Consider the following 12521-nt stretch of genomic DNA (forward strand, 5'->3'; position numbering starts at 1 on the left):
ATAAACAGACCAAAAAATTTGCCAATTTAAAAGACGCATCAAACTACATTGCCACCAAAAATAGATTTAGCCCCCTTGACAACAATAATGACAGCACTATTTCCCAAAATGATAACAATCCAGAAACACAAAATGATTCTGACACTCAACAAACAATTACACCCCCACAACACAAATCTGTAACCCCTGTCATGGTGAAACCACCAGATAACACAAAATACAACAACTATTTAAAACAGCTTGCGGACCAATCCAAAGCAAAATTCTTTGGCCGTATCAACGGCGAATTTCTTAAAATACACCCAAATTCACCCGAAGACCACCGAATACTCATACAATTCCTCAAAGACAAAAACATAGAACACTACATCATAAACGCACGACATCTTAAACTTGTGAAGGTTGTAATCAGAGGATTACCCACAGATGAAATTAGTGACATTCTCACAGAACAAGGATTCAAAGTACATAAAATTACTCAGATGACAAGAAATCGCACACGACAGCCCATGCCTCTATTTCAAACACAACTAATACCCACACCCAACATTGAAGAAATTTACATCACACACATATCACTATTCATAATACAAATCGAAAAATATGTTAACAAAAATCTCATACCACAATGTCACAACTGCCAGAAATGGCACCACTCATCCGAAAACTGCTTCCTTACACCCCGTTGTGTTAAATGCGCAGGGGATCACAAATCTATTTCCTGCCCAAAAAAGGATTCATTGAAGATCCAGTATGTGCCAATTGCCAAAATTCACACCCTGCTTCCTACAGAGGATGCGAAAAATTCCCCAAACCACGAAACATTAATTCACAAGGCCGCAGAAAACTTTATTCTGAAACTCTAAATCCCAAAACTCAAAAAACACAAGAAAATACACAATTTGTCACATCAACCAATTAGAACTCAGCTCCGGCTACTCACATCCCCAACAGTAACAAAATTGAACATAATCGCTCAAATAAAACCACAGGACAAATCAACTCCAAAGGAAATCAAAATTTAAACACGTCTGTATTTTTAGAACTTTTTCAAATAATGAAAGAAATTGAATCCATCTTTGGCCAAAGGTAAATCACAAAACTAACAAACTTACTCAAGAAAAACCTCAACAACCTCAGATCAGCACAAACACAAATGGAAAAAATGTACATTTTATTTCTCATAATAGAAGAGCTTAACGAACCCGATCATGAATAATCACACCAGAGATACGAGAATTATTACTTGGAACGCGCAAGGCCTCAACACGAAATTTCCAGAACTAAAAGAATTTATAAATGAGTATAACCCTGATGCACTCCTCATATAGGAACACATCCTTGGTCCAAACTTCCCTTTTCACGTTGCAAACTATGATTTACATAGATATGACAGACCACGCACGAATCGTACAGCTGGAGGTGTCATCATCTTGATTAAGCGCTCCATCACTCATTACCGAATCACAATTCCACAGCTTTTAGCCACCGAGGCAGTAGCTATTACCATCATACCACCCACCACACCACCATACACTTTAGTCTCTCTCTACGTACCACCATCCGAACCTACTACCGATATCATTGCAGATTTAAGCATGATATTCAAACTCAACAATCGAACCATTGTTGGAGGAGACTTTAACGCCAGACACCGCGCTTGGAACTGCAGTTCTACTAATTTCTTAGGCACCACACTACGAAAATTTGCTAATACAGCCAACCTTCATATTGCAGCTCCACCCACCCGAACACGCTATGGATCTACTTATGCTTCTACCCTCGACTTCTTCATTTAAAAAAAATATCCAAGCTCCATCTAAAATTCAAACACTAGATGAGCTTTCCTTGGACCACAACCCAGTCGCAATTGAATTAGACATAAGTTGCCATAGCACACCAGACAAAAGAGCCGTTATCACGAATTGTTCAAATTATACCAAAGCTCTAAATAACACCCAGTACTCTACCCCCACAATACATACGAGTGATGAGTTAAACGACTTAGTCAAAAAATTCACTGATGACCTCACCACAGTATACCAGAATAATACCAAAACAATTCCTGTGAAAAACCTCACTCAGAATGCTGACATAAAAGACCTAATAAAAAGAAGAAATCATGCAAGAAAATCCTCCCAAAGAACTAGACACCCAGATGACAAAAACTTCTAAATCAATTACATCAGGAAGTTAGAGTTCAAACTCGCTTACACACACAAAAACGCTGGGCTAAATATTTAGAAGGGCTTACATCAGATGATTACTCCATTTGGAAAGCCGCTGCTAAATTAAAAAGATGCTACAAACTATTCCGCCCCTTAAAGGCCAAAACGGGATCGCATACACAGAAACTGAGAAAGCTTAGTCTCTAGCAGATTACTATGCTACTCAGTTTGTCACAAACAACATTTCTGACCCATACACTGAAAACTTAGTCACAAGCACCATTACCCAATTTTTTCAAAAACACACGCTAACAACAGCATCGCAGTCAATCCATCGGATGTTCTTGGCTATATTGAAAAATTAAAGACGAAAAAGAGCCCTGGATATGACAACATTACCAACATTATGATTAAAAAAATGGGACTCCTGATGACTTGTCGCCTCATTAAAATCATTCAACTCATCATCGACTTTCCTTCATGCTGGAAAATTGCCATTATTTCACCGATCCCAAAGCCTGGAAAATCTCTTCATGAACCTGAATCATATCGGCCAATCAGCCTCCTGCCATCATGTAGCAAAATTGCTGAACATATCCTCCTGGAAATAAAGAAATTTGCCAAAAACAGAAGAATCATCATCCCACAGCAATATGGTTTTCGCAGCAAACATTCCACAGTTCATCAATTATTCCGAGTGACTGAATTAATTTCATCTGGATTTCAAAATAAACTCTGCACAGCTTCTATCTTCCTAGATATAGCCAAGGCATTCGACCGTGTTTGGCTCGTTGGCCTTATCTACAAATTAATCATTCTGGGATTCCCAGAATTCATCATAACAACACTTCGCTCCTATCTAACTGATAGATATTTCATCGTTCGTATCAATCAAACAGTCTCCACTAAACGAATTATCCGCGCGGGCATGCCTATGGGCTGGCTCGTCGCTCCCTTTATATTTAATTTATATACGAACGATATTCCACACATGTATAACACAACACTCGCTAGGTACGCGGACGATACAGCGATCCTCGCACAAAATGCATCTCCTAGTTCAGCTATCCAACAGCTACAAACACACATACATGCACTTGAACTCTGGCTCTCTCAGTGGAAAATTAAAGTCAACATCAATAAAACTGTTGCTGTCATGTTTTCGAAGAAAAGGAAAATTGAAGGAAATCTAGTGTTATACAATACTCCCATCCCTTGGGCCAAGGAAGTCAAATACCTAGGCGTAGTACTTGATCAGAGACTCACATGGAAGCCCCACATTAAACACATAATTACAAAGTTTCGAGTTAGTAAAATAACACTTCACCCCCTAATCGCTCGAAACAGCATTTTAGCACTAGACCAAAAACTACTCATTTATAAAGCCATGCTCGTTCCAATAATTACTTATGCCTGCCCAGTTTGGAGATATGTCTGTAATACTACACTGATAAGACTACAACGACTTCAAAACATCACATTAAGACAAATCACCAATAGCACATATTACATGAGAAATGAAGCCTTACACAGAGAAACAAACACACCTCAACTAGTTGAGACTATGATTAAAATCTCAAAGCGATTCCTTGCAAACATAATTAAAGTTAACAATCCTACCATTCCCTCATTACAGTATAACGTTAATGACCAGTGCAACAGAAGGCCAGGTGCCTTATTAAGAAACTATCACTAATTAATAAAAATAAAAATATAAAAATAAATAAATAAATATAAATAAATAAATAAATAAGTAAATAAATATATATATATATAAATAATTATAACTTAAATGCACTGTCAACCAACTACAAACGCTTATGTGATTTCAAAGTAATGCTTAAAGGAAATATTCCTCCTCAGACAAAATGGAAGTTAGAAATTATTTTACAGCCCAAATTATTTTCTAAGTCTAGCAGGCTTTCCTCAATTTTAACCCCCTCTCCCCATTACTTTTTGGCCTTCCCTTCAAAATTTCGTATGGACTGGAAAGAGCCTTTGCCCCTCCTCCCTAGCACACGTGACTAACGCACCCCAATCAACGTTCTTCTCCTGGTCTACTTCGATGCTTACTTGACTTCAACTAATTCAGCCTTCAGCCGCCGCCACTGCTGCCTGCGAGCTCCTTCGATCGACACTCTCCGACAGTAACCGTCCTAAATCGACGTTCCCGTTGCCATATTGCTTATTCTGCTTCCCAGACTCGAATTGAATCTCAAGATCTTCTACAACATACATGAAAAGGAACTTATGCCTTACCTCAATGCTTCATTCACGATCGACAACGTTCGGAAACAGATCAATGTGTTCGACTGGGATGAGAGTTTTCTAATCCAGGAGCCCACAGAAAATTGAACTTCGTTCACGCATCAGCAAAACGACACCCTGAGTCTTGGAGGCAAGCCCGTTTTGAGGACAAAAGTGAAAACTTTTGTGAGACATTTTGGTCTGTTTTTGCCGTCAAAGTGAAAACCGGCAATGGGTTAAAATGTGCCGCTGTAACTAATAGTAACATAGGATGGTATATTGTTGTGTGCTATACTGCAAAGTTTTCTTCCTTTAAAAAAAATTTTACAATTGTATTTAAATAATTATTCGCGATACATAACTGTTGGACGGATAGCATTTCCATCAGTTTCATGCAATACAGATTTAATACAAATACATAATACAAAATTTCTTAAAAGCAATAATCACGTAAAGTTTTAAGGCTTTAAAATTATTTTGATATGTTTCTTTCGCTCAGCTTTTGTATATAAACAAACTTCTTAATATGCCTGTGTACGTGTGTTCAGCTTCATATCATGTTTTCGTCTTCCTGAAATAAAAATATAATTTTTTTTATCATTCTGCAGATAATCTCTGTTTTTACATAAATGATATTTTAACCTATCATATATATATATATGTGTATATATATATATATATATATATGATAGGTTAAAATATCATTAAATTAATATATATATGTATATATATATATATTAATTTAATTCTATTTAAAATTTAAGAATGCATCCACGTATATATTTTATAAGAAATGCTAATTGCGTTAGTATTTTTACGAAATTTATTACTTTTTAGCTCCCATATTATCTTTGATCCAGAAACATTTGAATGCTGTCTGTACTAGCTTCAAAAGTTTAAAGCGCATATCTCATTTTAATTAGTGTGATGCTGTGCATTAATTTGTGTCTACTTGGTTGAGTGTTTTGTGTTTGCACTAGAGATTCAAGTCGAATCCATATATATACATATATAATGTAATTAATAGAGGTAATAGTTTTAGATTTAGGGAATACGGCTTTATTTTTTTAAATATGCTGCTAATGATATTGAAATTAAGAGTCTCAAAATTCTTTTTCCCTTAGTCCCAAACTAGTTGCTACAGTTTGGTCGAAAGTTTTGTTTCAAATTAGGAGCTACATTTCAAGTAGGTGGAGTCATATATAAATTTCCATGCAGTTTAGTAGATGGACATCCGTAAAATTATAAGGTGTAATACAAGGAATGTAACGTTGCATACTTGGTTTTCATTCTCAGTTTTTACTCTCCACAAATGTAGCACTTATTTTGGATAATTTTATGGACGCAAATTTAGAGGGTTCCCACGTTTGGGGAGGCATCATGCTTGGTAGTCGTACAGACCTTCACATCTTCGACGCAGGTTCAGTCAACGGGATCCGTTATTGTAACGAGATTCTTCTTCCATATGTGCGTCTTTTTAGAGGCGCTATGGGTCCGCAGTTCCTTTTCATGGACGACAATGCACCATGTCATCGCACAGTAGCTGCCGAACAGCTCTTAGAGAGTGAGGATATTGAACGTATGGACTGGCCGGCACGATCTCCGGATCTCAATCCCATCGAGCATGTATGGGATTTTCTAGGCAGACGCTTGGCAGCTCGTACCCTACCACCAGTAACGATTCCGGAGCTTCGATTTGCGCTGCAAGACGAATGGGCAGCAATGCCTTAACAACTCATTGACACCCTCATTCTCAGCATGGGTAGACGCTGTGAAACCTGCTTAGCAGTCAGGGGAGATCATATCCCCTATTAAAGACCGGATGTTGCTTGCTGGACACCCATCACAGGGATGTTTCGGCCTTCAGTCGCATTGCGCTGCATGCTACTTTTTCAATAAAGCTTCTTTTTATCCCTCTGATTTCTCTTTTAGTAAGTGTTGCTTACATTACTCATGTCCTTACGTATTGGGGATCTCACGGTATTAAATGTGTTGATTTGGAAAACTTTTGTACAAAGTTATATTGAAAAAACCGTCTCGTCCTTAATTTTTGCGCACCAGTGTACATATAAAAAACATTACAAGATAAAATAACTATGACAATTATTATTATTTCTTTTCTTTTTTTTAAATAATAATTCTTGCTATTTTCTTTTTTTTTAATATTTATAAATATTTATAAATATTATTATTTTTGTAATTATTTTTAATATAGATATATACATGCAGTCATCAGTAATAGGAAAGGTCAGTGCAAGTCTCTCAGTGCCAAGTGAGATACAATTACATACAATCACATTTATATAAACAAAACTACACCGACTTCAGGAAAAGAAAAGTAAACGTTACATATTCCATATATTGAGAATGGCAAGTGGCTGATTCAAATTACGAAGATCATTATAATTATATGTACAGATTTTAATTGCCGGGTTGTCAATACTATTTTGCATTTCGTGGAAATTTTTAGCAAGTTTATAATAGAAAGATCTCAATTGAACAATTTTAAGTTCTTCGTGTATTCTGTTATTTCTCACATACCATGGGGAGTCAGTTATTTGTCTAAGTACTGCGTTTTGTGCAGTTTGGAACCATTTACGTTGGGTTTTTACGGCAAATGCCCATAACGGGCAAGCATAACACAACATGGGACGCAAAATGGACTTGTAAATAAGTAACTTATTTTCTAAGGACTGTTTCGAGCAATTAAGGGGTAGAATTTCATTTTACGCACTCGAAACTTCTGAATAATATGTGTAATGTGTGGGGCCTATGTGAGAGTATTGTTGAGGATCACCCTAAGGTAAGGGACCTGCTTAGACCAAGGGATGTCAGTGCCATAGAATTTTAGGTGCCAATTAATTTTCTTCCTTTTGGTGAAAAGCACAGCTTTAGTTTTCTGAACGTTGACTTCAATTTTCCATTGTTTAAGCCAAGTCTCAAATGCTTGTATGTGTTCTTGTAAGTGTTGGACTACTGGACGAACAAATGTACTTTGTGCTAGGACCGCTGTGTCATCAGCGTACATAGCTAGTGTTGTGTTTGGTGTTGTAGGGATGTCGTTCACATAAATATTGAATAGGGTAGGTCCTAGAAGACTACCTTGTGGGACGCCGGCCCTTATGGCGCGGCGGGTGGATAGTGTATCAGAGATGTGAACGACAAAGTGTCTACCAGTAAGGTGAGATTTAATAATGTTGGTGTTGTAGCCTGGGAAACCCAGGCTGTGGATTTTGTAAGTGAGGGCGTCCAGCCATACTCTGTCAAAAGCCTTCGCTACATCGATGAAAATCCCACCTGTAATCTTGCGTTGGTGCAGGCCTTCCGAAATCATCTCAACTACCCTGTCGAGTTGGTTTGCCGTTGACAAGTTCCTCCGGAAACCAAACTGATAGGGTATTATAATGTGCCCATCGTCAAGATGCCTGTTAATTCTTGTCAATAGCACGGCTTCAAACAGCTTGCTAAGTCCGAGTAGTATAGGCTGATTGGTCTATACGAATCCGGACGGTTGTCAGGCTTCTGTGGCTTTAAGATAGGCGTGATGAGTGCAGTTTTCCAGTGTTTCCTTAGGAGAGCAGGAGATAATACGCGTTTTCCCAGTTATTTTTCCATCCTTAAGGTCTCAAAAATTTTCGATGCAAGGACCCTTTTCAGGGCCAAAAGATGGTTTACGCAACGAAAGAGTTTATATTCGCATATGCCAAACGTAATTACACTTCACATTTCTTTCTTTTTTCTTTTCTTTTTTTTTCTTTTTTTCTGAAGATTGATCATTTCACTTACTTGAGTTGATCATTTCACTTGAGACATATGATTTAAAGTTTGTAATAATAAGTGGTTTTTTTTTGTGCTTTTTGTTTTTTGTTTATAACAACTTTTATATATTTAATGTAGATAGGGTGTATCCGATTTTAAACTGTTGATTACAATTGAGCAATTTAAATCATTTTAATCAGGTGATTACAAAAATTTGTTGCATTAATAAGATAGCATTTTACCGAAAAAAAATTATGCTCCCTTCGTCAAAAATTAGTTGCTATATTTGAATACCTTTGTACTGCTTATTGACTTTCTTCGTGTCAGGTCGTTAAAAATCGCTTCTTCTGTGACTGTTTCTGGTACTTCTTTAGAATTGCCTTCATATTTTTCTCACTCGCCAGTTGGAACGTATGAAACGGGATACCTCTTTCATTTAACGTACTTGTCATTTTTCTGTAATCGTCCGAGTTTTTGACGTACAAGTAGATATTTGTCTTCATATTCTTCTGTACAGTGATTTTGAAAGCATGAATTAACTACTTTGTAATTCAGGTTTAGGTTTAGGTTTATTAGATTACGGCAAAGCACTCGAGGGCTATCTGCCTTAAAGAAGGGATGCCTTCGTGGAGGACTTTTTAATGGGAACTGGCTCGTATACACGTTGCACATGGTTAAAATCACGAAAACACCCATGCAGCCAGCCCGTTCGCGGGATTCGAACCTCGGATCGAATTACCAGTGTTCAGCGACGTTACCGCTCGGCCGCTCCTTTGTAATTCGGAATTTTCGCTAAGTTAGATTTTTAAGTAAGCCCCGCCCCCATCCAATGCCTGACAAGGAAGACTATGCCCTCTCTTTCCAGGCAAGGCCAACTTATACTCAGTTATAATAAGTTGGCCTTGGTATAATGTCTGATATTAGAGTTATAATTCGATAGCCACAAGACTGTACATGGTCAATTACTTGCTTTGTAAATATTAATAATTGATGTGCTGATAAGTTTTTTACGGGAAACATTGCTACAATATCTCTGTTTTTTTTGCTAATATAGAGGTTATCATAAATGTTTGCAGAGTTGTGGCCTCCATCTGCGAATTATCCGAAAAACCTAAAACACGACCACTTTTATACGAAACTTGTGGTTTTATATATATATCATCTAATAATAAATTGACAATTTTTTCAGAATCATTTATAATTTCACATTTTTTTTTTTTTTTTTTTTTTCAAATACATCCAGTGACTTGTTTGTAATCCAGAATCTGCTCGTCCAATTTTCAGAGATAACTTCCTTAAGTATGACGGATGAGGCAATATAAAATACTTACTGTTACGTATAATATTGTAGCTGTTTGGATCAGAATAAAATATATAACAAGACCAGGCAAGGAATTCTGCACTATACGAAGGCTGTTTCATTTGCATTAATTAAATCTGTTCATACAAAAACTTGAATTCCTCAGAATGTGGATTATGTTCTGTTTCTGCTCATTTCAACAGTAGTTTTGATATTTTATCTAAATTTAAATTGCACTCATCATGAATATCAGAAGCAGAAAAACCATCTAAATGGCTAACCATTGTCTCAAGTTTAGACCATTTATCACATAGTTTTTCTTCTCCAAATATCCATTTGAACTTTTCAATGGGAATTTCATTTTCATTGAAAAAAACTCTTACATTTAAATCTTCCAATATTTTTAAGGATACAAGCACTTTTGGACAATTTAAAAATTCTAATTTCGATAGCCAAAAGATCTTACCTTTGGTTATGAATATCCATGAAGAGGGAAGATCTATTTTTCTTGCAAAACCATTTATTAGGTTTTCAAAATCGCTAATAATATCATTCTTTTTCCACTGTTCAAATTGTTTATCACAACGAATATTAATTTCTGCTTCTCTTTCTTCCGGCGTTTTTCTTTTTGTGGGAAGTTTCTTCGATAAATAAGATGGCTGGTTTTGAAAAATCGTTGGATAAGTATCTTCTTTTAAAGCTGGAACAGTTCTAGGAACTACTAATACCGTTCCATCATCACGTACAGCTTTATTTCTCCAACGATAAATTCTTCTTCGAAATGCTTAATGCATACACTACTGTGTTTGCCAGCTACAAAATCTTTGCGATTAATATTTTTTATCCATTTCTGAGAGAGTACAGGATCCGAAGGAAATTTGAGTGAGGGAGTGAGTGAGTGAGTGAGTGAGTTATGGCGCAAAAACCAAAGATGATTATAACGCGCCAAACACAAGATGGGATGATTACAATTGATAACATAAAAATTGAATAAATAAAAACAAGTAGATAAATTTACCAAATCCAGAGGATGAAGTCATATAAACAAAAGTTAAAAACACACATTAAAATTCAAGACCCAGTCTTCAAAACAAATTACATTTGGTAATAAAAGCCAGTCTCTTTTAAATAATAAAATAAATTACAATTGACCTCTCTTCCGATTAAACGGTCGAGAGGTAAGTCACAGCTATTAAAATATTTCTGACGAAGACTGTTAAAACAGGGACACTCAATTAAAATATGACGAACAGATAAGCGATAAGCAACGGAGGACGTGGGCACTGTCCCTTTACCAAAAGGTTAATCGGTATAGCACCACGTCCACCTAGAGCCTAAAGAGGAATCACAAGACGCCACGCGCCGGGCGCCCAAACCCAGAGCCAAATTCAACCCGGGGGCAGTCCAACAGACCAAATGCCCACGAAAGACAGTCCCAACAACCGCCCAGGCCCCACATTTATTAAATAAAATAACAAAAGCATGCAGGGCCAAAAAGAGGGTGTTTTGAAAATAAGCAAAAATTTTACAAAGGTGTAATACACACAAATATAGAATATACATAAGCTAAAGTACAGTCTGATGTTGGGCAGCCCAATAATATACAATGAATAAAATATAGACAGTAGAATTAGACTTAATGACAATATAACATAAAAATAGAGAACATAGTGAAATAATGAATGTAAATGATTACAGCAATACACAGAGGATATACCAAAAGAAATAAAAATAAAAGAATACAATGTAACAGAATGCAATAGCGGTACAATACACTTGATCACGTGGTATTGTGGGAAAAACATGCAATAAGGCTAATTATACGATTATGAGGAATAAAAATAACATATTTAGCCTGCATAAAAGTTAACGAATATAAGATACTATACAATACTATACAATATTACAATACAATACAATACAAAAAAAAATTAACATATTTAACCTGTACTAAAAGCCAACTGATATAAGATACTATACAATACTATAAAATACCACAATACAATACGATACAGTAGATACAATACCACAATATAATACGATACAGTAGATGCTATACAATGAAAATACAAAATACATTCAGTGTTGGTGACACAAAAATACATTTAAAATTGTCATGACACTAGTGATGAAAATACAAAATACATTCAGTGTTGGTGACACAAAAATACATTTAAAATTGTCATGATACCAGTGATCCTAATGCAGCAAATAAATTGATGCAGTTTTCTGCTTAAAAGATAACTTATATAAGATACCATACAATACTATACAATACTACAATACAATACAATACAAAAGCTAATTAAACGATTATAATGAATAAAAATTAACATATTTAACCTGTATAAAGCCAACTGATATAAGATACTATACAATACAAAACAATACCATAATACGATACGATACAGTAGATACTATACAATAATATACAATAGAAATATAAAATACATTCAGTGTTGGTAACACAAATATACATTTAAAATTATCATGACACTTGTGATCCTTATGCAGCAAATAAATTGATGCAGACAGTTAAATGTGTTACTATACATTTGCAAAGGATGAAATATAGACTTAAGTATGCCACAAATTATGAACATATATTATACCGTGAAAAACACAAAATACATTCAATGTTGGTATAAATACAATGGATATATTTAAAACAATGGATAATGGTTGGATATATTATACAATAAAAATCTCTAGCGACCCCAATACATTTAGTGTTATTATTACACAGAAGGTAGTTGTGTGTCACTCTAGTGTGACCAATTCTGAGGCGAGTCAAATGAACTTCCTCCTTACGATTTCTAGTTAATTCCCAATGCTCAATTCTAGGCTTTACATGTCTTAACTTGTTTTGAAGCTGAACATCCCAAAGTCGCTGCCATTTTTTTTTCGGATCTTCTCTTTGACTTCACAACAGATGTCTGGACAGATCAACAGCAAATTTCGCTGTGATATCTGCCAGCTAATTCCCTTTTATTCCCACATGGCCGGGAACCCAGCAGTACAGGATATCATACCCACGACTCGTTAAG

The sequence above is a fragment of the Stegodyphus dumicola genome, chromosome 11, assembly GCF_044657685.1.
Source record: "Stegodyphus dumicola isolate Sdum_Otavi_A_Nest chromosome 11, ASM4465768v1".
NCBI lineage: Eukaryota > Metazoa > Arthropoda > Arachnida > Araneae > Eresidae > Stegodyphus > Stegodyphus dumicola.